Source organism: Macrobrachium rosenbergii, chromosome 12, assembly GCF_040412425.1.
Source record: "Macrobrachium rosenbergii isolate ZJJX-2024 chromosome 12, ASM4041242v1, whole genome shotgun sequence".
NCBI classification, from domain to species: Eukaryota; Metazoa; Arthropoda; class Malacostraca; order Decapoda; family Palaemonidae; genus Macrobrachium; species Macrobrachium rosenbergii.
The window spans coordinates 100,838,585-100,865,962 of record NC_089752.1 but is presented as its reverse complement, the minus strand read 5'-3'; the positions used below and the strand labels follow the sequence as shown (position 1 = coordinate 100,865,962).

Sequence of the window (27,378 nt, the reverse complement as noted above, 5' to 3'; positions counted from 1 at the left end):
GTTGACCCTTAATGATTATTATGATTTTTCGTTTTAGTTTTAGATCTCATTGCATTAGTTGGATCTAATCACACTTCTTTAAGACATTAAATGTATTAGGTTAAAAATATTCAGTATTTGTTGAAATTTCATCACTGAAGGATGTCTTAAATTAGGTTGAGAGTACATTCTCAGTGGTGGAAGCCAGGGAATGGGTTAGTTGATAGTGTCCTCCAGTTGATGGGTGCCCTAGGTGATGCATAATAAGGAAATTAAACAATGAAAATGAAGTTTCATTTTGATGAAACAACTGAAAAAGGGAAAACTAAGAAAGAAAATATTGATATTCTTGTGTGGCTCTTCAGCCTAAATACAAGTTTTATTTAATTTAGATGCGTGTGCCGCACATCTAAAGGTGCGTAGTATTTGACATTGTGAATGTATTTGATATTTGAAAATAATGGGTGCAAGTTATTTAATTGTAGGTGTACTGAGTGACATTAAACTAATGAATTGTTTCGATGTGTGTTGTATATTTCATTAGTAACATATTTTCCCAGTTGTTATCTATAAAGAAATAGCTTTTTTCTAATTCATAATTTCCATCATATATTTTTATATATCATTGTTTCACTGGTGTATCACTTTCTTTGTAAAACTGTTGATGTTTGGTATAATTAAGAATATACTGATTCTTATACAATATGCCATGTGCAGTAGTTAATGCACAAAATTTTATTTTTTATACCGTACAAACAATATAATTAAGGCCAGTTTACAGTATTCAAGTTATGAAATAGGATTCAACATTTGACAGCATTTTCTGCTTGGAATGTCTAATAAAACTCATTGTACTGTAGATCGGCACTGTATTGGTTGGATTTAATGAACGAAAAGGAGGATCATATGAAATTTTGATCATATGATTCTTTACGTATAAGTTGTCTTTTAGTATTTGTGCTACAGTATTTTTTTTTTTTAATTAAGAGTTCACAGTCAGCAAATTAATTTAAGAGTGACATAGGCTATACTCAAACTTTTATATCCATAAATCTCACAAAGAAAGCAGGGGTTACATTAAAGAGTTAAGCCCTCATGCTCTCTCTCTCTCTCTCTCTCTCTCTCTCTCTCTCTCTCTCTCTCTCTCTCTCTCTCTCTCATCCTTCCAAACTAATCCACAAGTAAAAAAATTCTCTCATTCGTAACCCAAGTGGGAAGTGAGCATGCTGTATTATTTAATCGTATTATAAGCTATAAATTTTGAATCTGTGACTTTTCTAATCTTTGGTACGAATAAAGATAATAAATGATAAACCGAAACCAGTTTAAAGTTGTCGTGGCGCGACGTGTCATAAAATAGCTTAGTGTACGGTTGTATTTTCGTTTTCTATGAACAAGTAAAAGGTGACGTGATTTTAGCTTTGTTGTAGGGTAGACAACGTTAAATCATATTGTAATGCCCATTATGACGCGGACAACTTTTCTCGTTAGTTTTATTTGCTCTTTTTGTGTCATGGGTCTCTTAATTTATTGTACCCTGGAAATTTTATGACTAAGCATTTTGCTTTTTTATCGAGCTAAATTTGATAAACTTTTTGTTTTTATGTTGGTCAAAAAATGTGCATTGTTTTTGGTTTTCTCTTGGGCATAGAAGGATTCTATACCGTGTTGCTTATGTATTATGATGTGCATGTTCAGACGTTTAGGAGCCTCTTTAATTAATGATATTTGTAAGTACCAAATATTTTATGAGGTAATTTATTAATCCTCGTCCATCATGCCAGAGATTTACAGTGGCGTCAAGGTTGACATAAGTTGTAAAACACCAATATCCACTACACTCGTCCCAGAAGACCTTGACCATTCCCTGGCCAATTGTGTTTTTTAAAAATGTCACTTTTCATCTGCATAGGGTTTTGAACACCATTAATTCATTCACGGTTTCATTACCTGTTTGTATGTTACAAATTAAATGATGTTGAAGTTTCGACATAGTGTGAAAGCTGTTGTCGAGTTTTTGCATGTTATGGCCCCTTTATATTGTGATGATGTCATTTGCTAACATCTCACAATCGCATGAGGCAGAAACACATTAGAGATTATTTCGGCATTCTTGTCGATGTAGTAATATATTAAAAGTTACAAAAATTGAGAGCCTTAGGAGGCTTTCACAGTTCATTGGTCGGTATGGTTTAAACAAAAAATTTGTCTCAAAAGTTGACAACAGGTGCCATGTATATGAGCAGTTATATACTGTATTTCCTTCTGAATAGAAACAAGGACATGACTGTGGAATTATTATTATTATTATTATTATTATTATTATTATTATTATTATTATTATTATTATTGTGTGCACATGCATAATATAATAGAGTATTGGCATAATTATTCCCCGAGTTTCAGTATTCTCTCTCTCTCTCTCTCTCTCTCTCTCTCTCTCTCTCTCTCTCTCTCTCTCTCTCCGGAAGGCGAAGCTACAAGTTGTAAAAAGAAAATGGAAAAGATCTTCCTCTATCAAGATTGAGCTTTTAACAACGGGCAGCTCTGATTGCATTGTCAGTACAGAGTTGTAAAACTTGGAGGTCCAGATTTTGTTCAAGAATATGGAAATGTCAAGTTGACTTTACTAGTGCAGCATAAATGTAACTGTACTTTTAAGTTATTTTAACTTGTGTAGATGGTTTGGAATCGTAAAACAATTATTTTGAGACCGATTCATGAGAATTTTGAAGGGGTAATTACTAAAGGAAACAAAATACTATCGTGGTTTGTATGAAATTTGTCTCTGAACTGTGCTGTTTGACAAACCAGTACTATCACTCAAAACTGGGAATCAGAAAATGGAAGGACCCTTATAATTTATATATACTCAAGTGCCTATATATAAGTATATGCGTGCCTGTATATATATATATATATGTATATATATATATATATATATATATATATATATATATATATATATATATATATATACACACACACACACATATATATATATATATAATTTATATATATATATATATATATATATATATATTATATATACTAATTTATATATATATAACTATTTGTTAACAAACATAGTATGCCCATATATTTATTTTAGTTTTTTTTCTTCACTGCAAATCTTTTCGTTAAAAGCAATGGAAACTATGGAACGTCTAAAGTAAAGCTTTGTTCCCTCTCTCCTCTACTGTATTTTGTAGTGGTATAAATACAGATAGATTTAGTGTAAGAGAAGCTTGAGATCAAAGCAACGATACAAATTTGACTGATGATTATGTATTAATCAGCAGAACACCACAAGATTGACAAAACTAGCTTAATAGAATGCAACATATATGTAGTGAGATGGGATGACAAAACTAGTTTAATAGAATGCATCATATATATAGTGAGATGAGATGACAAAACTAGCATCATATATATATATTTATATAGAATATATATATATATATATATATATATAGTGAGATGGGACTCAGTAACTAAATAAATCAAAGGAGAACCGAGGTAATGGGGACAGAGTATACACAAAATAGAGCAATGATTAGTGGGATTGAATCTTTTAAATATATAGGATCACTATTCAGTGCTAAATGTATAGGATCACTACTCAGTACTGGTTCTCTTGGTTAGAATTTAGTGGGGGATTTAAAAGGCAAAGCATACAAGGTGCATGTTAATTAAGATTTTGAAATCAAATAGCTTGAAATTGTATAAGAAAGTAGTATAATTCCGTACAATACGTCCAGTAAGATCTGTATTGCTAAACGGACAGAAATCGTAGTATGACAATGAAGCTACTGTATATCTAAAATTTATGCATATATATAGATATATATGCATGTATATATATATATATATATATATATATATATATATATATATACATATATATATATATATATATATATATATATATATATATATATATATATATATATATATATATATATATATATATATATATTGTGTGTGTGTATGTGTTTACAGATGAGATGTAATTTGGAGGTTGTGACTATGAAACAGAAGGCAGTTTGTTGACAGCAGTTAGAAGCTTTATGAAGAATGAATGGTTTCGAGTGAAAATTGTCTTCTGACAAGGGTGGGTTATGTCTGTATAGCTTTTTAATAATTTCTTATGGATAGAGTAGTTAGAGAAGACAGAGGAAAGACTGGAAATGCAAGGGCAAACCTAGGGGATAAGAAAGGGTCGATGAATTGAATGGATTGTGGAAACGCTGGTGTTTGCAGATAGGTTGTGAGTAGATGATAGTAAAGAAAAATTACGTAGGGGGCTGGTTAAAAGTGTTTGTAAGCAGGCGAAGTTGGAAGAAAAGTTGGTAGGAGAGATAGGATGAAGGTGAAGAAAACTAATAAGATGAAGCAGTGGATATTGAATGGAAGGTGGTAGAATGAAAGTGTCTGATTTGCATAAATATTTGAGAGTGAGTGTAATTGATTCCCACAGTCATTTTAGAGCAAGGATGACAGATAATGCTAAGAACAGATGAGTAACACTGAATAAGTGATGTAAGGGAAGTAGCAGGATATCACGTTTGGAAGAGAGATGTAGTTTCTGTGGACACAAACACTGATGTATTGAGCTAACACTTCTCTATAGAAGTCAAGTGTGAATTTTGTATTCTGATAACACGTAGGTGGAAGGTGGTAACAGGAATAATTGTTTGCTTTTTATTAGTAAGATGCAAACATACTGGAATATGACAATTATACAGTAAGGAAGCTGGTGTCCTTTGAACAGGTTTGGTCATTTGGAATGAATTGAGGATGGTTGTTTGGTGAAAAGTGTGCATTATCTGAAAGTATCCCTCTCTAGTCAAGATGAGTGAAAATGATTCAATGTAGGGTTTGGTTTTACAGCCTCTTTAGTTGGGTCGGCGCACAGCAGAAGTCTTTATGTGTATGTTAATGAAGCAACTAATATTGTGGATACTTCCTGTACAGAGATTCAACCTCGATTCAGTAATGGGATAAACGTGTCTTTCTTTGACTTTAGTCAATTTTTTTCTCTGGAGCCACCCTTTTTATGGGGATACCCCATAGTGTGACAGTGGTGTCAGTACACCTCATACTGTGTACTGTTAAGGTTCTTTGCAGCGTCCCTTCAGGCCCTAGCTGCAACCTTTTTCATTCCTTTGACTGTACCTCCGTTCAAATTCTTTCTTCCATCTTACTTTCCATTCTCTTCTAAAAATTGTTTCATAGTGCAACCGCGATTTTTCCTCCTGTTACACCTTTTAAACCTCTCACTCTCAATTTTTCCTTTTAGTGCTGAATGACCTCATATGTCCCAGCGCTTGGCCTTTGGCCTAAATGGTATATTCTCTATGGGGATCAGCTCAACTGATATTCAATATATCCGATCGCTGTGTTTACGTATGTTAGTGTACTTAAGATCATAATCTCCACATAAGTTTTTCATCCTAAAAAAATTCGTGCGGAGTTTAACATCGTAAGTAAACTATCTTATGTAAGCGCTGTGATCAGCAGCGTTGAATGATATAATCGGTTAATAGATGCTTGTAATTTTCTTAAGAGGTTTGCTTTTGTGCATCACGCGTGGTTTCTTAAGCAGTGGCTCCACGCGAGACCTCTGTAACATCTGTTGTCGAAACGTGTAACTACTCAGATGTATTGGCCAATTCTGTTCTTTTGTGTGGTCACGTCTTTAGCATCAAGACATGTTTGTCTCTCTCAGGCAGTTTTGTTTTACATGAATAGGGACTGTGTTTGTGTTTGCGCGTGCGTGCGTGCGTAGAAGTAGCTGTAAGAAGACTTACCGGTACCTCATACATCAGAATACACATACCGTCTCTCTCTCTCTCTCTCTCTCTCTCTCTCTCTCTCTCTCTCTCTCTCTCTCTCTCCTGATGAGTTAAGGTAAAATGGCAAACTGGCTAGGACGTTGTTATGGGGGATTATTGGAAATGAACTCATTTTGGCTGATGACATGTCCTCCTTGAAGGACATCATTACTTGTGTTTTTGTGATAAAATTTAATGTTAGGTATTCAGTGCGGATCATTTGTCTGAGAATTATAATACTTCTTTTAAAAGGCATCTTTGAGTGAAGAATATTCAGAACTTAGTCAATAACATCGCTTACTGTTATGTTAAGTAAAGAGGATATCTTTACTGTCTCCCGCCTTTTCGAATTTTTACCACTTAATAGTACTAGTGGAACCTCATTCTTAGCAGATAAAAAAGAAGAATTTTCCGCGTCATATTTGTTTTTGAGGGGACCTTTCTGTCATTCATATAAGCAGAATCCTTCATGTCGAGGACACTTTCTTTCTAGTTTTGCATATATGTTTATCATTTGCATTTATGTTTATCATGATAGAAATCTTTTGGTATCAATGAAGATAGTTTGATCATTTTTTATAGTGATTAAAAAGCGTTATTTAATACTAGCATCCTCTTCCATGATTTTACTTAGTATTTCCTGTTAGGGCTTTCTAAATATTTGAACTAGCATTTTGTCATATATTACATGTTTTAATGTAATTGGCTTTTTGAAATTTAATTAGACTAGTTATTCATTGATCCAAAGTCCCCTCTTAAGAAATTAATGGGAGATGGAACGCAAGAAAAAGACGGAATCTTAGACAGAGTTCTTTAGTGTTTGGCGAAAAGGAAAACGGAAAAATAGATGTCAACGATATAAACTGACAACTCTTCTCAACTCCCTTCCCCCCCCTCCCCCCAAAAAAAAATGTAATCGGGATTAAAGACGGATCGCTGTTGTAAGTATGACTGATGGAATCGTGACTCCGAGTACATGTAAAGCTTTACTCAAATGCTGTTGTTGCAACACTTACGGCATCTGTCAATGTTTTTTTTTCTATCTTTTTTTTTCAGATGAACCCTTTCAAGTGGATTTTTATAACTTTTTCGTTAGAAGTTGTTCACAGTACTGTTTTCCCTTGAATCCAACAGGGTTTTTACCTCAGGAGTTGTTAAACCAACTTTTTTTGTGTGGGCTAAACATTTGACATGTTTACGTCTTAGTCTTTTTTCTGTATTTCACACATTATTTGGTGCTTATTTGTAGCTAGAGTTGTACGATTTTTGTTAATTATGTCATTGGTTTACCGATTTGTTTGCTGTTATGTTGCATTGAATGTTTTGATTTCATTATCTCGTCAACTTATTCCTCATCTAGTGTGTTGAGAGAAAATGTGAATAAAGTGTTCAAAGTAAGTTGTTAAAATCTTTACGGTCAACTTCCCTTGCCTATGACAGCTAGTTTGCAACCTCTGCTGTGGTTTCTGCCGCGTGATGTGTCTATTACAGTTATTCTAGTTGTCGAGATAGCGGTCATTGACTAGATGCAAGCAGTTGATAGTTATTATATATTTATAATAGTTTTTTTCGCACTTGAGGCTGAGGGATTAGAGCTTTCTATGCTGAAATGGAAAGACGTTGTGATCGATCGTTTCTGAGAGGTTTCACTTTTGTGAAAAACGAATTTTGGAATGAGACCCTCTTCCACCTGAGTACTGGTATGGGTTTGCAGTTGAACATATAGTTGAAGGTGTGCTTTTAAGACTTGGTTAACTTGACACACGTTTAGATATCGTAGGGACATAGGGGATACAAGTGATGGTCACTAGTTACCCTTGTCTCCTATTTCTCAACCCTTTAAAATCTTTCTTTTGGATTATCCGTATCTCATAATCTTCCATTGTTTAATTAATACTATTACGCCTTAGAGAATGGGCAAGAACTTGTTTTCCAGCCTTGGACGATCACTCAAAAAAAGTTTTTCGGCCCCCCAAAGCCTTTTGGGCAGCACCCTATAAAATTATGATCAGGAAACTTTCTTGTTACCACATATAGCCACCCACCCCACACGGCATGCTATGTATCATGGTGGGCATGTTTAAGGAATTTCCCGCCTCTTCCCTCTTTCGTTTTACTACGATATTGTAGCAAAGCTTTGCTAAATGAAAGGAAGTTGGTGTTACACTTGCAAGGTTATCAGCATTTGTTAGATTGACTGCTCTCAACTAAGTGAGACAACATAGGTCTGTGAAAGTAAACTGATGATAGTCGTAATGATTACGGTTGTGATTAACGTTAATTTTTGTGTGCATAATGTTCATAACTTTTCGTAGGTGATACTATCATGAATTACTTATTCTTTACCTATTTTGTAAATTCAACGTTATTCATCTTGGATATTTAAGCTGTTAGTAAAATGAATTTGCATTTTTAGTAATGCAGAGTAAATTCTTATCTACATTAGGTCTAAGTCACATAGACAACTCGTCAAACAGCTCTCTCTCACAGTGTTTTGTATCTGATTCCCTTTACCGGTTACTTCATCCAACCTCCTCGACATAGAACCCACAAAATTTTCACAAATGTTAATTCCTTGGCGCTTATGCCCAAGGGGCTCCTTTAATGATGTAACATGACTAATTAGGACTTCTCTGGTCTGAATTTGCCTACCATCCCAAAAGATTCTATACTGGGTGATAGTGAAATCCCGAGGTTTTGCTGGATGTTCAGTCCGGATAATCAGTGACGTCAGAGAAGAGGTGCTGTGCGTTTAATTTTGTGTTCCATCTTATGTGGTGGACAATAGGATGCCCATGTGTGGCGTCCTAAGATAGACGAGATTGTGAAGAGATTTTTCCTTTAGCGTGCTTTTGACGACCATTATGGAAGATGTATTTTTCTTTACTCGTGTAATATGGACAACAACGATTATAAATGATAAATTATGTGTAGTAGTCACGCTTAATTGTTTTATTCAACCCTGTAGTTTCCCTTCTTGACTCTGCTTCCTAGTAAACTAAAGTGAAATTTTCAAATGTTTCCTAAATTTTTCTTGAAAGGAATGTCTTTTCTTGTCGCTTATTTCGAATACTTTCCGTATGATTAGTGATGACAGTCTAATCAGAAAAGGGTATATCTTTTTATATATAAAGAGAATAAGTCATTGTTTAATGAACGACATCCACTGGAAGAATTTTTGCTACATTTTTTACTAGTGAGTTTACAAATAATGTTTTATTTTTTGCATAGATATTGTAGCGTATTTTTTTTATTTCGTTTTAAAAACATAAATAGGCCTATACGCTCTGTAAATAACACCTTTTAGTGTAAGTAAAAACAGTATTTTCCTTGTCTTGAAAGCCAAGCTGTCACTGTGATCTACTCTCTTAAAACACGACCTTGAAACCCCATAGATTGAGGGTCCAAAGCATGTCGGAGGTTTCCCCAACGACAGATGGGCTTCCGTTGTCACCTCTAGGGCGAAGAAAACTACTCGTTTTTCGCACCAGTTTATATAAAGGATTTTTTCACTTTCTGGGGAGTGACTCGTACAGTGAATATTTTCCCTCCCCTGCGTTGAGGTTATTCAGCGAGAATTTGGTTATGCCGTTTTGTTGCTTTTCGTTTCTTTTAATTGCAGTGTCAGTAGCAACATAAGTTGGATGCATTGTTTGGTCGTTCAAACTAGGCATGAATAAAAGCTGTCACAGGAAGTCGTTTTCATTTTCAACTTTTTTGCCACAGCTATTGGTGCATGTTTTCGGGTTTAATGGCAGAACATTTAATTGATCTAGCGTTACATCATGTTATTCGAGTCTAGTATATTATAGAACTCATATCTGTACAGCCGCAACAATAATGCTTGTGTGTGTATATACTATATATATATATATATATATATATATATATATATATATATATATATATATATATATATATATATATATATATATATATATATATATATATATATAGAGAGAGAGTGTGTGTGTATGCGTGTTTTATATATATATATGCATATATCTGTATGTAAACATATAAATATATATTATATATATCCATTATATAAATATACGTGTAAATATTGACAATTGGACTAGTGAAAACACTGCTAGAAGTGGGGGAAAATTAATTATATTATAATGGCTTATTTATCAACCTGCCTGTACCGTGGTGGGGATTCAGATGCTCCTTTGTGACTTCATCTTTGGGACCAACCTCCGGAATAGAGTAGGAACCCAAGAGATCTCCGGCTGATTGCCACCTGACTGTTTATTTTAGCTTGTAACTCAATTGAAAATATTAGAGAGAGAGAGAGAGAGAGTCATGCCTCAATCTGTTTCGTGGGTAGTTTTGAGACCCATGACGACTCGTGACGTTAGCTTGATAGGGCAACAAAGAATTGTAGTCTCATGCTCTGAAGTGGACGGTTAGTCTGCTCTACTCCCATGACATTACTAAGAAGGAAGAGAATTTCGTCATCTGACCATTCATAATAATTTCTTATTATTAGTTTTTGCCTGTAGTAGATGGTAATGTGAGGATAATGACATTGTTCTGTGCGAAGAATTAAGAGAATTTGTGATGTACCTCCAAACTGGATCGTTCTTGCTTTTTTTTTTTATTACGCACACGATATCTAAGTCATTTTATGCCATGACTGGTGCGGCCGAAAATTGTAAATAGGGTGCCAGTACAGCAAGTTTGTAAACATGTCAAAGGATACAACTGATAATATTATGATCTCCAACTCCCTCGATAGCTTCCTGTAGATGTCAATGTATTTGCTTTGTTGCTTCATCCCTTTCCTTTGACACCTATTTTTAAGGAGATTTTAAATGCTTTTTTTTATATTCGATTGATTTTTAGATTTATTGGCTTTATATATACAATGCATATGCATGTGCACAGTGGATGAATTTGCCACCGTTTTGAAATGTTTTATGTTTCTTTTCTTCTTTGTTACTGAGAAGAAAAAAGGTGAAGTGAAAGTAGTGGGTATAAAAAGGTCAAAAGAAAGAAGGGCGTGGAACGGGAGTCCTTTGCGAAAGTATTTGTCATTGCAGGGGAAGAAAGTGAGCGTGCAGAAAGGGGTTTTGTGAAACTCCGCGACATTCAGAAAGGTCACTGAGAGAAAAAGGAAAACTGTTTTGAAAAGCGTTGGCTGGAGTCATTTACCAAACTGACTTTTATGGCAGTTCCTTTTTTTTTTTTTTTTTTTTTTTGCCGTCGTTCATTCCATATTTTGTATTGTTTCATGGGTTTTGTTATGCAATGTAAGTGTGCCGTATTTTCGGATAAGCCTCATTCCATAAATCTTCATGGTAGCGTTTTACCCTTGTCAGGTTTATGATACCTTTGTTACTGGTAGTTTACAGCCGCTGCGTGTGGTCACTGGAAACAGGGTATCGGATCTACTTTACGTTTTGTTAAGGGAAAATTTATTTTGATTATGAGTTGTACCTGGTTACAAAGCTGAGTATATGGAAAGGTATACAAGACAATATTTCATGTCTGGCCTAAAGACCTTAATTGAAATGACAATCTAGATCTTTTGTCTTTTATTAAAATAAATTTTTTAAATATGTATTTGTATGCAGGCGATTATAAAGGACCATAAGAACAATAAGGATTTGACATGCCTTTCGCGTTGTTGTAACCGTTTCGTGCGACTACTATAAGTATTCTTTCATATTATATTTTATATATATTTAATAATATTCTAAATCTGTCTTTACATGATTAATGTTTAAAAAGTAATGTTTCTTGTGAAACTCGCTAATATGTGTTGTATGGTGCTCATCAGAACGGAAGGTACAAAAATCAGTGTGAATTGCAACCATGCAAGTTCTTTAGGTTTTTTTTATATATATGACTTTACTCATGAATACTTTTTTATATAATAATTTGCACGGAGAGTCCCAGAGCGTATTTAGCCTATTCATTAACCCTACAAGTTTACTCTGCAGAAACGATACGGTATTTTGTTTTCATGTACGTCTTCGTGCGTGTGTGTAGTAAACAAAGTTTGGTAACATAATAGTTTAAACCCCCAAAAATGGTAAAACCAACAATCCCCAATAAAATAACAAGATTGTTAATATGACGGGGAGTATTGGTGCAATGCCATAAAGAGTTAGTTTGCTTTTGGATTCCTTCGCCGCTTGTTTCTTCTGAAGCGTCGAAATTTTGTAGTGTATGAATTTTTGCTGGAAATTGTTCGTTAACCTCGGCAATAACTCCTTTTCGGCTATTATAAATTATCTACAAAATTGAATGCTGTAAGGTCAAATCTCTCTCTCTCTCTCTCTCTCTCTCTCTGGGGATGGCTTCGACATTATAATTATTCTACACGTATTTCTATGATTTTTTTAATGTGACTTATTGCTAATTTCGTGCAACATCGTTCTGGTTGTTTTGTGTTAGCTATTGGTAACTTTCTAGTTTTCCTGTTCTTTAAAGTTTCCTCCTACGTATCCTTATTGACTCCTGCGGTCTCTGTTCGGCGCGTTCAGCTTCTACTATAGAGACGATTATTTTTCTTAATAAGCCATCTTCATTCTTCTGTGCATTCCTCTGAAGCTCATTAGCGTGGTTGCTTAATATTTTCGGAAGGGATCAGTTTGGGACTGGAGCAAATGAAGGAAAATGCGATTAAATACTGCGAAGATAGATTTTTCCTAGCCCACTTTTCTTCTTCTCGATAATCTGTCTCGTCTCCTTAATTAGCGAAAAATAGGGATTATCGCCGGCTAGGTCTGCATTTGTTTCCCGCGGAAACGTACATTAGTTTCGTGGGTGTTCATTAACGAGGTTCTCCTTTAAAAGGTAGTTTGCAATTTATATCAAGTGACACGCCTTCGCTGACGATGATCTTCAGAAGTAAAACTCCTGTTTGGTGAAACAAAATTTCATGGCCTGTACTTGTGAAGGAGTTCATATCACTAGATAATACTATTTTTTGGTTGAGAAACATCATCTTGGAAAGATCATGCCACGGAACCAGCGAAGTCTGCGTGTATGAAACTATGTGAGATTTGTAGGTTTTACATGTAGTCTCCCTTTGACCCCTTATTCAAAACTATGTAGCCATCACCCACCCTTGTGTAAGTATTATTCCTATATGTGGCTGTGGCTGAACTACTTCCAGGTTATTTTCAACCGGTATGAAAGAAATACTTGTATCGGAAATTCGGCTTTTATCTAAGCTCGCATCAACTGAGATATAAGGTCGTTCTTTTCTCAGACTCTGTTTGTAACTGGTTTGGACATTAGCTTGCGAGCTGCTGGACCTTAAACCGTTGGCAACCCACCCTTATGGGGGCATTTGGCTTCACTTTCTCACAGATATTGTGTGGAACCGAACCACTAAGTGATCCGGTTTGATCAGTCTTTAATACCATCCCCTTTAATGTCTAGTCAACTTTTATGCCCTCTATGTTCATCCGGTTTAGAGCCTAAACCCGAGAAGTATGCTTGCTGGCACATAACATGAAGACTTTTAATGACGTGACTGTAATGTAACCGCGCGTCATAGAGAAAGTTTTCCTCTCTCTGTTTTCTCTCAGTAAAGTATGTGTATACCTACTTCATCAGATTCAGGTGATACCGTCTTAATTAACTGTCATATTTTCTCAACATTGGTACCTAACGGGTTATTATTGGTGTAATCGCGTAGGTTACAAAGAGACTGAGAAAAGCGAGAGTTCTCTCACAGTTAATTTACAGGTCAGTGGTTAAGCGCTGTTCTGACATTTAATTTCGTTTCTTCCCTAAATATATATATATATATATATATATATATATATATATATATATATATATATATATATATATATATATATATATATATATATATATATATATATATATATATATATATATATATATATATATATATATATATATATATATATATATTTATGTATATATATATATATACGGGGAGATTTTGTGTCATAATATTTGACAAGTTATTGGTCACTTTTTGTGTGTGTGTGTGTGTGTGTGTACATGTATTTGTTGGAAAACATAGATTCCAAAGAGGAGTATTCATAACTATTCTTGGGAAAGGAAAAACTGTGGGGAAAAGACCGGTAGATATTGTTAGTGCAGAGTAGAATGATGACAAAGATGTGAATATATGTTTATAAATGTGAGTAAGGCATAATTTTGATGTTAAGACAGATAGATGAGAATGGAACCAGAAAATGAGGGAAAGTGCGCAGGGTTAAAGACACAGAATTGGAAGGAGGATAAGTATGAGGAGTAGGCGAGATTCATGGATGTGGTCATCCGGGTCAGCCAGTAGGGAGTCTTATGATTATGGGAGGGTGGAAGTGGGAATAAAAACAGTAGGTGAGGGGATTAAGAAATAAAATGCTTCATGAAAGGAGAAGAGGATATTTGAGGTGCAACTGCTTGTCAGAAGAGAAGATGTACAGATGTATAATAATATCTTTAAGATTTCAGAGGAAAGAGAAAGGGGAAAAAGAAGGCAAAGAATGAAAATAGATGGGTGAATGTGAGCAAGCCCTGTAGGGTGAATGAGAAGTTGTTCCATAGGGAAGTCAGTGGCAGAGGATGTTTAATGAGCAAATGGAGAGATGTCATCTGAAGGCAGTCCTGTGTTGATAAAGAAAGTAACAGTTGATTGTGGAGGATAGAGAAGAGGTAGAGCCACACAAGACTGGAAGGAGTTCATGGGAATGCTGGTCAAGGGGCTGTTTAGTATTTAATGATACCAGTTAAGAGGTTGAAGACTGGAAAGGCCCCAGGAGCTGATGGGGTTATTGGTTAAATGCTGTGATGCAATGGTGAAAGTATAATTTAGTGGCTGACTGTTGTATGTAAGGCAAACGTGGATGAAGGAAAGGTGCTAAAGGAATGGGAGAGAAAATAGCTGTTTCTCTATTTAAGAATAAAGGTAAGAGACAAAAATTATCAGAGGGGGTGTGTGATAGGCTTTTCGCTGAGAAGATGACAGGAAGTGTTACTAAGAAATAGATAAAGGATTTGTTTGTGAGTATAGTGAAAATCTGCACGTGGTAGACATGTACACAGAAAAAACTTAGAGAATTGATAACCTATATCTCATGGAGATGATAGATACGCCTTAAAGAGGGTATTTAAGAAGTTTAGTATGAAAGAATATTTTTTTTTAGAGTGATAGGTTATGTTTATGATGAAAGTGAATTGTTAGAATATGTAAACATTAGAGCGACTGCTTTTATGTATAGGAGGGTCTGAGACAAGGATGCATTATGAATCCGTGGCTGCTGTAATATCTTTATGAATGGGATGATGCTAGAAGTGAGAGTAAGAACAGCAGATGTAGGCGCAAAGTTATGGTATAAGGAAATGAGTCGTAAATAGAATATTGAATGGGTGATGTTTATGATACAGTACAAATTTGAGATAGTGGAAAGACAATGCAGAAACTAGTGAAAAGTTTGAAAGCGTTTGCAGGAGAAGGTGAAGAGTAAATGCGAGCCAGAGTAAGGTTATTATTGTGATAAATGGAAACCAGCAAGTGGAACAGTGCATGTTAATATGGGTTGGGGGAAAATGTGATCGGTTTTCACATACAGTAGATTAAGGAAATTTAATTGCTTACGGGAGAATGAAAGATGTGGCGAGTAAAATAATACGTGAAGCAAGGAAGTTACTAAGGTGTCAGAAAAAGATTAGAGAATTTGTTTATAGAACTCCAGGTTGGAATGTAAGTAGGATTGTTGTGCCAAGTCTCCATTATGGGAATGAAGTTTGCATGTTGAATGCAGATGAAAGGAAGAAGCTTGAAACCATTGAGATTAATTGTTTGCTTCGCATAAGATTGAAAATGTTAGTGAGAAACGTGGAGATAAATGAAAGTGTTAATGAAAAGGTAAGCATAGATGAAATGATATATCGGCTATATCATGGTAAAACCAAAATCGAGTGGCAGGGCGGAGCTAAGGTCGATTAATACAGTAGTGTCAAATATACGAAATTCATGGGATATAAATTATACTGAATAGGGATTTTTAAAGAATTCTTATATAGGTTTGCCCAAGGTTTTCTTTTATTAACTGGAATGTTTTCCATTCAGTTTTCATTACCACAAAATAACAAAAAAAAACTTTTATTTATCGCAAATGTTTCATAGTTTTTCAAGAGCGCTGGCAATTGTACTGTATGGTAAAGAAGTCTTCTGATCTTGTTGAACGATCTTAATCCAGCCCACCCCTACAAGACATTGAAGATTGATTGCTGCTGCAACAGAAGTGAGTGAAAAACCTATAAAACTATATTTTGGTTGCACCGAGAAGCTAAATATGAAGATCGGCCTGTTTTCCATGAACCAATAGACCATTCAAAAACTGATAGTGCTTGATGATTTTAGAAAGTATGTCTTACTTCGAAATTATAGCTATATGTATATATATATATATATATATATATATATATATATATATATATATATATATATATATATATATATATATATATATATATATATATATATATATAAATGAACATATATGTATATATATAAAATGAACATACAAATCATTGAATAGGCTATATAACTTTAGCCTCAAGCAGCCAGGCATCATAAAATTGAAAGCCATAGACCAGGGTCTTGGATTAACAGGCTCAAGATCGCCCTAGATGAGTCTCAGAAACAATCTCCCAAATGATATCTGTTTTAGCTCCGCCTGCCACTCACATTTGGTTCTGCAATAGTGGAGGTTCGTTCGGTAATTTTTAAGAATTACCCAAAGACAGGAAAAATACATTGTATTCCTGGAAAGATTCTCTTCAATATCTCTTCAAGAGTATTCCCATCGAACTGAGAATATTTACAACAGTTAATCACCGGGGAGAGAGGGAAGACACAGACCTACTTGGATAAGAACTAGGGGAAGGGAAGTTGGGGATGAGTGGAGATTTGTGGAAGCGAAAGCACGGGAAAGCCGAGAGTGGCCGAATTCACCGAGGAACTTTGCGCCATCGAGGTGTTGGAGACGATGATGATGATGATGATAGACGCGACGTTATTGCTGAGAAAATTATTATTTATATGGTCAGAACGTTGATGCATAAATATACTTTCGAAATATAGATTTATAAGCAATCGCTTCTCTGCCGTCAGTTGTCCGTGTTATTGCAGTTCATTGTGAAATAGAAGAAAATACTCACGGTCAAAGGCATTCATGAGAAGTTCCGGGTTCGTGTTGTTTCGATGTATACGGTGTGACAAAGGATACGATATTCCTGATTCTGAAGGTGTTCCAGGGTGTGCAGAAATTTCAGGTTAGGGTTTGCCCTCAGCGAAGAGCGTGACCACCAGGCCGTTGGACGCTTCCCTTCTAATGTTGGTGGTGCACAAAAGTCTGCGGAACTGTAAAGTTTTACGAGTAAGAAGCGGCTGGTTGAAAGAGAGATCCTCGTTTGATAAGGGTAAGACGTAATTGGTTTTCATACAAAGTTTAGTTCAGTTTTTAGTTTTCTGTAAAAGAAATTTAGTGCCGGCTTTGTCTGTCCGTCCCCCTCAGATCTTAAAAACTACTGAAGCTAGAGGGCTGCAAATTGGTATGTTGATCATCTACCTTCCAATCATCAAACATACAAAGTTGCAGCCTTCTAGCCTTCAGCAGTTTTTATTTTTTTTAAGGTTAAAGTTAGCCATAACCTTGCTTCTGGCAACTATATAGGACAGGCTACCAGGCCGTGATTAAAGATTCTTGGGCTGGGGCTCATACAGCATTATACCGAGACCACCGAAAGATATATCTATTTTCGGTGGCCTTGATTATAAACTGTACAGAAAACTCGATTACACCGAAGAAACTTCGGCGCATTTTTTACTTCTTTGCTACTACATTAGGGAAGTTGTCATCGACGTGTCTATTGAGTTCTGTGACAAAATTCACACCTGCAAATTTAACTGGTTAGGCCGTAGTTAGGCATTCAGTAATATTAGCGAGTGCATATAAGGTGAGATGTTGTCACACGTAAACATTTTCATTCTAAAGCTAGTTAAACTATTTTTCGTAAATTGCCACGAAGCATAGTTTTGTCTCGTTCCTTTTCTCTTTCCTAAAATGATTGTAAACCGAAATATACTAGTTAACTTTTTGGGAGTGAATAATATATGAAGCATCAAAGAAGATTAGCTTTTACAGTCAGCAGACAATTTGGGTTAGTTTTTTAAATTCTCTGCCATATTGTTCACTTTTCTGTATGCACCTTTTCCTTGCTTTTCATGTTGAATTTTTCGCCATCGGGTAAGTATATTAAACTAGTTTGAAAATGTTTATGAATATTTACCAAAAAAAAAATAACCCTGACTTTTAAATCCTATTCACAACATAGTAGTGCATGGGTCAGGTTTTGTACGCTTAAAGAATGGAAATGCGGCGTTGTTTTTCTACTTTTTTGTTATTTGCATCACTTTTGTTTTGTGAGGCTGTAACTGATTTTAGTCGAGAATTTTATAGCTCCTCCAGGATTCCACAATATGAAAGATTTCATAACTGTGGAGTACGGATGCCTGAGGCAGTTTCCTCCGTGTTGGTCCCTGTTCATACAGGGTTTAGTTTTATTAAAAAGAATAAGTATTTTTGTTAGGAAATACTTCTTTTTGTTTTCTTTTTTCCCTTGGGTTTGGCATTATCTGCTGTTTTTTCCTGGTGGTTTCATTTCCTTGGTGTATAAATATTTTTGGCCAATTTTTTCGTTATTGTAATGTGTATATATATATATATATATATATATATATATATATATATATATATATATATATATATATATATATATATATATATATATATATATACACACATATATATATATATATATATATATATACTACAAATAGTACTCGCTATTATGTTTTTTTTTTATGTAAAGATTGCTTTTACTGAAATGGGTTGATAGTTATGTGTCCCGTTTTCTGATAATATGGCAAGTGCGTTTTTGTAATGTTCGACTTTACCTCTCGGTTATCTTCAAAGTAAACTGCGCTGTCTCATTTAAAATATGTGTACTTTTGAAGAATAGTATGAAATATACTAAATATCCATTTCATCCTCTGCTTTGCCTTGGATGAATGCCAAAGAAAATACACTTGAAAGCTAAAAACTGGCTTAAACAAAATCAGTATGGCTGTGTGTGTGCGTGCGTGCGTGCGTGCGTGCTGAAGAGAGAGAGAGAGAGAGAGAGAGAGAGAGAGAGAGAGAGAGAAATTATGTGGAACATACACGTTGCAAGAGACTCTCGCTACACAATTATTTAGAATTTGTTGTCAGAATGAAACAAGTAAAAGTGCGCCGAAGTTTCTTCGGCGTAATCGAGTTTTCTGTACAGCTGCTACAGCGTATAATCAAGGCCACCGAAAACAGATCTATCTTTCGGTGGTCTCGGTATAATGCTGTATGAGCCGCTGCCCATGAAACTTTAACCACGGGCCGGTGGTGGCCTATCCTATATAGTTGCTAGAAGCACGATAATGGCCAACTTAAACCTTAAATAAAATAAAAACTGCTGAGGCTAGAGGGCTGCAATTTGGTGTGTTTGATGATTGGAGGGTGGATGATCAACATACCAATTTGCAGCCCTCTAGCCTCAGTAGCTTTTAAGATCTGAGGGCGGACAGAAAAAGTGCGGACGGACAGACAAAGCCATCTCAATAGTTTTCTTTTACAGAAAACTAAAAGTTGGGTGTCAGTTCAGTTCCTACAGACGGGATGCCTAACGTAGCCTTAGAATAAATAACGATCATTCCGGACACATACAGGTATTACGTGAGAATTTAATTTCACAAAATCGCGGAAATTTTTCAGAGACGTCTTACAGCTGAAGTAGATGTTCGTGCCCTGTGCATTAACACGCTCATCAAAGATTAGTGGTCCCCAGTCCCAGGACTTCGACCCTAAGTATCGTGCACCCATCTGACTTTTTTTTTTTTTACATATATTTATGGCGAAAGTTGAACTTTGTTGTAACCAACGGCTTCTACAAAAATTTATGAAAGAATAGCTAAGCGGTGAGAATGAAATAACAGCTTCGTTATTGAAGAAGTTATTTCAGAAGCCATGTGATGAAAAAGATAAACAGAGCCTCCTGTGGTACCATTTGCAATAAAAATCAGGTTGTAATGTCACTAGACCTTCATGCAAGTGTAGATGTACGTTTCTAGGCTAACTTATGTGTGGAAAAAAAGTTTCGTAATGATCTATTAAATCACCCAAGATAACAAAACGTTAGGTCATCTTGTATTTCATTAAGAGAAATTTCATGTTTGTGATAATAAGCCCATCGGCAGTCTTTGTTGCATAAAAGTTGCAGTGACGATAAAGTATATAGGTAAAATTAGCCTAATATAACTTGAATAACACGAATAATTAATTTATTGAGAGGTTTGAGCTGTAGGTAGTGTTAAAAAATAAGATGCAAAAACTTAATTAGTTCCTCTTTAAAAAAGTTATATGGAAAAATAAGTTTACAGTAAACTCAAAATATGTTTAGGTGTTCAGAACGGCACTAAAGTGCCGCAGAGCTGGGGGACGATAAGGATGAGCCTTGACAATTATAGGTGGAATTAATTGTACAAAAAAACTGTAGGCTATAATTTGCTAATAAACGAATAATTACTTGGGTTGATCGAAGGCTTAATGATATCGGTAAAGTTACCATCCAAGGGGTTTAAATTTTTTTTTTTTTATCTTATCGAGGAGAGCTATAACAATAATTAGAAATGGTATGTTGACGGTTTTGCTGACGTTTTGGGCAACGTATCAGAAGGCTGTTCAAGTTTTCAAGTCATTTCGTTTTGATATTTAAAAACTGAGATTCGGTAATAATTTGAATGCAAAGTTAGTATTAACCTTTGTATCCCATGGTATGTGTAACAAAATCAGAGTAATGCGAGCCATTAAAGAGTTCAGATAAAAAACCAAAAAGGTAATATTTAGTAGAAAGCTTTATGTAGTAGCTCATAGATGATCGTGTTCATGTGTTGAAGTAAACAGAGTTGCATGCTCTGAAGGAATGGTTAGATAAAGGTATCCTCGACACTTGCTGTAAAAAGGAAAGGTAAAAAGGGAAAGTGGTTAATGCAAACTGAGGAACGAACTGGTCTTTTGATGTATGATGATTTGCTCCAGATTGTGAACTTTCCTAACCATTACTATTTGGACTTGAGATATTTTTTCACCTCTGCAATATTCATAACTTCTTTTAATATCTACCGTCTGTGGGAGGAGATAAAAAAAAAAACAACCAAAGGTAAAGGTGCTGCAAGGAGTTTTGTGGTTAACAGAAAATCGTATTAGATCAGCAAATTGTAAACCACAGCGTTAAATTTCAGAAGTTATTTGTTCGCGTGGCAGACATAGATTGATGTACGTGGCTACATCGCACGTAAGCCATCATAATTACTAGGAACTCTCCCTGTCACTCCAATGGGTTTCATGCGGTTCAGTCTTAATGTTGTCAGTGTGTTATTGTATTATGTTGTATTTGAAAGAACTGCAAAACTGAATGTAGGTGGATATGAGAGAGAACTTTCAATTATTGTGTACAACTGTGTCATGCTAATTCGGTGCAATAATGCATTGTTTAGTAGGTGCAAATGGGAAAAAAACTTAATTATATGTTGTTGAATTACGACCAATTTTATTTTGCCTCTTCTGACTATCGTTCAGTGACCTCTCCCGGAATTACTTCCTCCCTTCGATTAGTGGGGTTCATTTATCCTAAGTCCTGTTTACTTCCTATGCTATGTTCTGTTCCTCGTTCTTTCCATAATAATCTCTTCTTACAGTCTTCTCCTCTCCTCTCCTCATTTTCCCTTTCCTCACCCACCCGCATGTGGGAATATTACAGTTAATTTCGACCGCAATTACCTGTGTTGGCTCCCTTCCATCTGATCTTCCTCCCGCACATTTTTCTTTTGGTCACATCTCGCATGGGTGGTTGAGTCGAAAGTGATTGAAAATGAACCTCTGCTGTGCGGTGATGTTCCTTGTCTTTCGGACCACAAGGAAATGGAGCCAGTTTGTTGAGTTACGGGAATGGCGACGGATTTTTAAACTTTGACTGTCTAGGTAAGAAGTGTCAACTGGATTGCGTAACTTTCGCTGGCATTAACATTACGGCAGAGTAATCTGGGAACTCTGTTCGTCTTGGAATGATCTCGCCAGATTCGTAGTGCTCTAGTTCTTAGGTTTTAAAGATTTTTCTTTTCGAACCGTCCAGTCAGCAGCAAAATTATTTTAGTAAATGAAAGTCTTAATACACACACATTATATATGTATGTGTGAATCACGAAAATATGGAATATATATATAAATATATATAATATATATATCTGCTAATATAGGACCTAGCGTATATATCGCAGCACTCCAGTGTTTATATATATATTTTATATTTATTTATATATATATATATATATATACACATATATATATATATATATATATATATATATATATATATATATATATATATATATATATATATATATATATATATATTATTAAAATTCCCCAAATGAGTATGTTATAACGGATATCGAAGTCATGATCATTAGTCATTGCAAATCACGCCGAACTTGATCGGCACTCGTGACATGTTTTTTTTCGTCTAGAGCAAGTAGCTCTTGAAAAGCTTTTACCAAATTTTATTTGGAACACGGACTCACATGGGCTGATTAATGCGCAGTTCGATGAAGATTGAATGATTTTGCTTGGTTCAATCCATGTCATCCATGTTTGACAACCTTCCATCAGCGCCAGTTAAAGAAACGAAGATTTCTTATTCACATTTATTATTGTTGTGATAACAAGTAATAGTAGTAGAATCATCCTTGTGTTAAATTAAATTTTCTCTCTCTCTCTCTCTCTCTCTCTCTCTCTCTCTCTCTCTCTCTCTCTCTCTCTCTCTCTCTCTCTGAGTTCTTGATTCCGATGCCTTTGACAGGAATACAGGAAGATTAAGTGGAGTTTTGTCGTTCATCAAAGAAATGTTTGGTGATGTGATTTTTTATTACTCGAGGTTAGAGTCGAGGTTACGGCTCTAATTGATGTTCATAACTTGTTTTGAAGATGGTAATTTTGACTCCTTTTATTTCCCATGACTTGCTTCGCGTCTACTTCATTAAAACCATTATGTTTTTGTCTCACTGATTAACTACGAATTAAGATGACAAAGGCAAATGGTTAGAGTTGTTTACTCTGTTTTTTTTTTTACTGGATAAAGTGCACTTTGTTGCCTAAGAATCAGCTTTAAAAGTTACCCTTGGCAAAACGTCCATCATTTGTGAACTTGTGTACTCAGCCAGTAAGTAATGTAAATACTACCATCAGGTTTTGATTTCATGAAATAAATTAGGAGTTACGAGGAGGAAGGTAAATTGGCAGGGAAATCAAATGTCGATTACATCTCCTGCTGAACGTGTCACAGTTTCAGATCTCCTTCGCTTTCTCTCTTTCACACACACATATACAGCTATAAATGTCCATTAATATCAAAGTCACCTTACCTTAGGAATAACTCTCACCAACAAGAAATTGTTGTGAGTGCGTCTGCTTGGCCAAGGTTCGAACCACTGCCTTGTTGTTGTGATACAGGAGACAAGGACCTATCCATTCGGCTCGCATGGATAACGTATCGCCGTCCATTCTTTCCATGTGACCAAACCATCTCAAAACACACCAATCCATTTTATCACCGTTAACTTTTTTTTTCCTGTTCATACTTACTTATTTCTCCTCTTGGAAACATTGAAACTTTACTAGTTTTTGCAGTTTTTTCCTACACTCTCAATCAGCACTCCCAATTTCTCTTTCAGCGCTGAATGACCGCATAGGTCCCAGCGCTTGGCCGTTTGCTTAAATTCTGCATGCTATTCTAACGCTACCTCTAAGAACACCTGAAATTACATTACTAAAGCTACTATTCTGATATAGACTTGCACTTACAGAATCTGTTCACAATTTTTTCAGTGTGTTATTGTAATTTAAAATATGATTCGTGATGGTATTTACATTTATCTGTGCGAGTCGATGTTTTCATGCAAGAACACAGGAGTGCAGAACACAAAAATTCTCGAGGTCGAATCTCAGGGAAATCGTGTTGTCTTAACCAGGAAGATGGATAGAAATAGCGCCCTGAGATCTCAGAAAGCTTTTTATGCTTTGTGTATTTTCTGTCTTTATTGTTTCCCCGACTTTGAGGGTTTGCAAATAAAGCTATTCATTCTCCCAGGCTGACTCATTCCGATTGTTGGTTCAGGCGTTGTTTTGCTTCTTTTCATATATTGCAAAGCAGGTGTCAACAACAATTGGCTTCCTCTTCTAAATTCATGTTTTTTATATTTTTTTTAGGACTATTGTCAGCTTTATCTATTTATACTTGGCAGAGTTTAGAAATTTGCGAATGCGAAGGGAGACCTCTTTGCATTATTCCAGATTTCTTAATGGTTATATTCCTAAAAGACCTTGAAATAGTTCTGGTTTTCCAAGTAAAGAATTGGTAGGAACGTCAAAAATTTTAATTTAATTGTTATTGTATAATTCAGAAAGTTCAATAGCCACTGTGCCTTCAGTACTATTCTTATCTACTTGCTCAGTTTTGAAAGTCTGGTTGCATAATGAAATTGAATGATGAAAATGGGGTGATTTAATGGGGATGGCTGGGGCATCGATAAAAGTTGTTGGGGCTCTTAATAGGATATGGAGGAGAGGGAATATTACGAGAGAGAGAGAGAGAAAGAGAGAGAGATTCTCATTTGCTGGGAAAAGAATTAAGGCTCAAGGAGGGTTTGGATTCAGACTGAAAGGACTGAATTTAATAATGGGTTGATTTAATGGAAGGGTTAACTGCAAAGGCGTGTACTATCCGAAAAACATTCATAATGGGGTGTGACGTATGGCGACATGGCTTATTCCCAGATACTATAGCGGTGACTTTCATAAACGCCAAAGCATTTTTACACTGTTAGAAAACTGTGAAAAGGAGCAATCCCCCGTGCTCACATATGCGCACGCTCGCTCTTACGAATGTGTACGCATTAGACGGAGATTGATGATGTAACTTTTCTTTCGCGCGAAGAGAGAGTTATTAATGTATGGCTTGTGCTCGTGACAGCTGCGTAGTTTGCGCCACTACCATACGGCGGTGTGATCGCCTTGCTTCTTATTTAGTTCAGCTTATGATTCTGTTGTTTGACATTATAACCATTCAATTCGTTTTAACTTCTTCCCTTTGTCTGTGTTGTTTCATCATGGCATATGTGCGAGCATGTCATCGTTGTTACTATATATATATATATATATATATATATATATATATATATATATATATATATATATATATATATATATATATATATATATATATATATTTCTTCGTTTAACGTGCTTTTTCCCATTTTTTATATGGGGTAAGCACAATGCCTTCTTTTGAAGGACTTTGATTTGGCGTTAGGGTAGACCGTAGCCTCGATCGGCTGCCCTGCCTGACATCGCTTAGACCCCGGTAGCATATGTGTACATGTATCGTACCAAATCCCCAACTCCCTTTCTTCCAGCAGCGAGGAGAGCTGAGCGGTTAGGTCGACAGTTCGAGACGTGTGAGGTGTCTGTTATGTTTTTAGAAGATGTTGGAGTTGCTTTGTTTGTGTGTGTATTGGTCTGTAACACCCATTTGCTTTCAGCAAACATATATAATTTATATGCAATATAGTAACAACGATGACATGCGTGTAAAATATGACAGTTCAATTTTTAGTATACATACTTAAAAATATATGTCTACATGTCTGTAATAATAATGTGACTCATCATGATGTTTGAATTATCATAGAGGTCAAGATACCGAGCGATAGTGGTATTTTTTTTATGCAAAACTTATATTTTGCTTTTGTGTACAGCGGTGCTGCCAGAAATTGCGGATCGTTATTGCTGCGTCAGCGCTGTTACGTCCACATCACCGCCAGACGATATTCTGGAGATGATAACTCAAGAATTTAATAATGTTAAATATTTTCGGAATTGAGATCTTTTTTGTTTTTTCTTCATATATGAGACTTTTATTTTTCTTAATATCAAATTGGAACACACAGACCTCTGGTCTTAGTGAAGCTTGTCTCCATTTCCTTTACAGCTTTAATCGCACTTCGCTTGTAATTATAGTATACTTTCATTCCGGCTCAATTCGATGATAACAACGAATTTTTTTTTTTATTATTGTTATAATCGGTTACCTCCAGAATTGTTTATATCTCGAGTTTTACAAAAGTTTTATATTTCTTTATCAGTTGATAACGGTCGTATATTTCTGTATCAGTTGATAACGGTCGTATATTTCTGTATCAGTTGATAACGGTCGTTTTATAATGCATATTGTTTTTCTGCGAGGGATTTCAGAAATATTTTTTGTGGATAAGATTTTAGTGTAACGTAATAATCTTTATACTATATGCATTGATATTTTGTAATAATTTAACAAAAAGTAATATGGTTAGAAATTAATATTATTAACTAAAGGGTTTACACCTTGTTCCGTTTAGAACTTTAGACAGTAACGAATCTCATCGATCAGCGAATAGGAAATCATCTCTACTAGGCGCACTGTCTGTTTGTATATACCACTGATTTTAGTTGGAGTTGGGTGGAGCATTCTCGAAGTCTTGCATTACGTTATCTTCCTTCACACAGGTGTGGCCTGAGTTACTGTGTATACTTATTCTCTATTTTTGCTATTGTTAAGTGTCACCTGCAGAATCTGTTAATAATAATAATAATAATAATAATAATAATAATAATAATAATAATTATTATTATTATTATTATTATTATTATTATTATACTTCTACGTTTATTATTATTAATATCTTTATTATTACTGTGATTATTATTATTATTATTATTATTATTATTATTATTATTATTATTATTATTATTGAGTCTTGCTTTTTTCAGTTTTCGTATTCAGTCTTCTGGACCTGACGTCTGTAACAACCTAAGGTCCCCAGAAGGAAATTAATTGTATGCAAACTGTTTTTATAATTGCTATAATTTTTAATATTTTTTTTACTATTACTCTCCATATTAGTACTGTCATTACCATTATTATGACTACTATTTTTTCTATTCTTCAGCAGCTGTGTGGACAATGGCGATTATCATTTTTATCCTGTTATCTCATGTATCTTGATTGTGGGTATTGTATTTGTATATTCCGTGTATATGGCCTTGAGCTGAAATAAAAGATACATTATATATATATATATATATATATATATATATATATATATATATATATATATATATATATATATATATATATATATATATGTATATATCATATTTATTTTTTTTATTTCCTGTAAAATGGCGGGATGTATCTTTTAAAATTTTGAAAATATATGTTAAACATGTCAAAGTTTTCAAGTTGCAACTTGCAATCTTTGATATTTTTAAGATATAATTTCAAAATTTTACGATGTATCCCGCCATTTTAGAGGTGTGAAAAAAAAAAAAGCAATTTATTCTTTAGAAGATATTTATCGTATTCTTATGCAGGA

At 34.9% G+C, this 27,378-nt stretch overlaps 1 protein-coding gene across 6 annotated transcripts in view; it reads left to right on the top strand.

Moving 5' to 3' along the window:
• The window catches only part of CdGAPr (GTPase-activating protein CdGAPr), an 842,258-nt gene that overhangs the window by 598,746 nt on the left and 216,134 nt on the right, over nt 1–27,378 (top strand). The window lies entirely within an intron of this gene.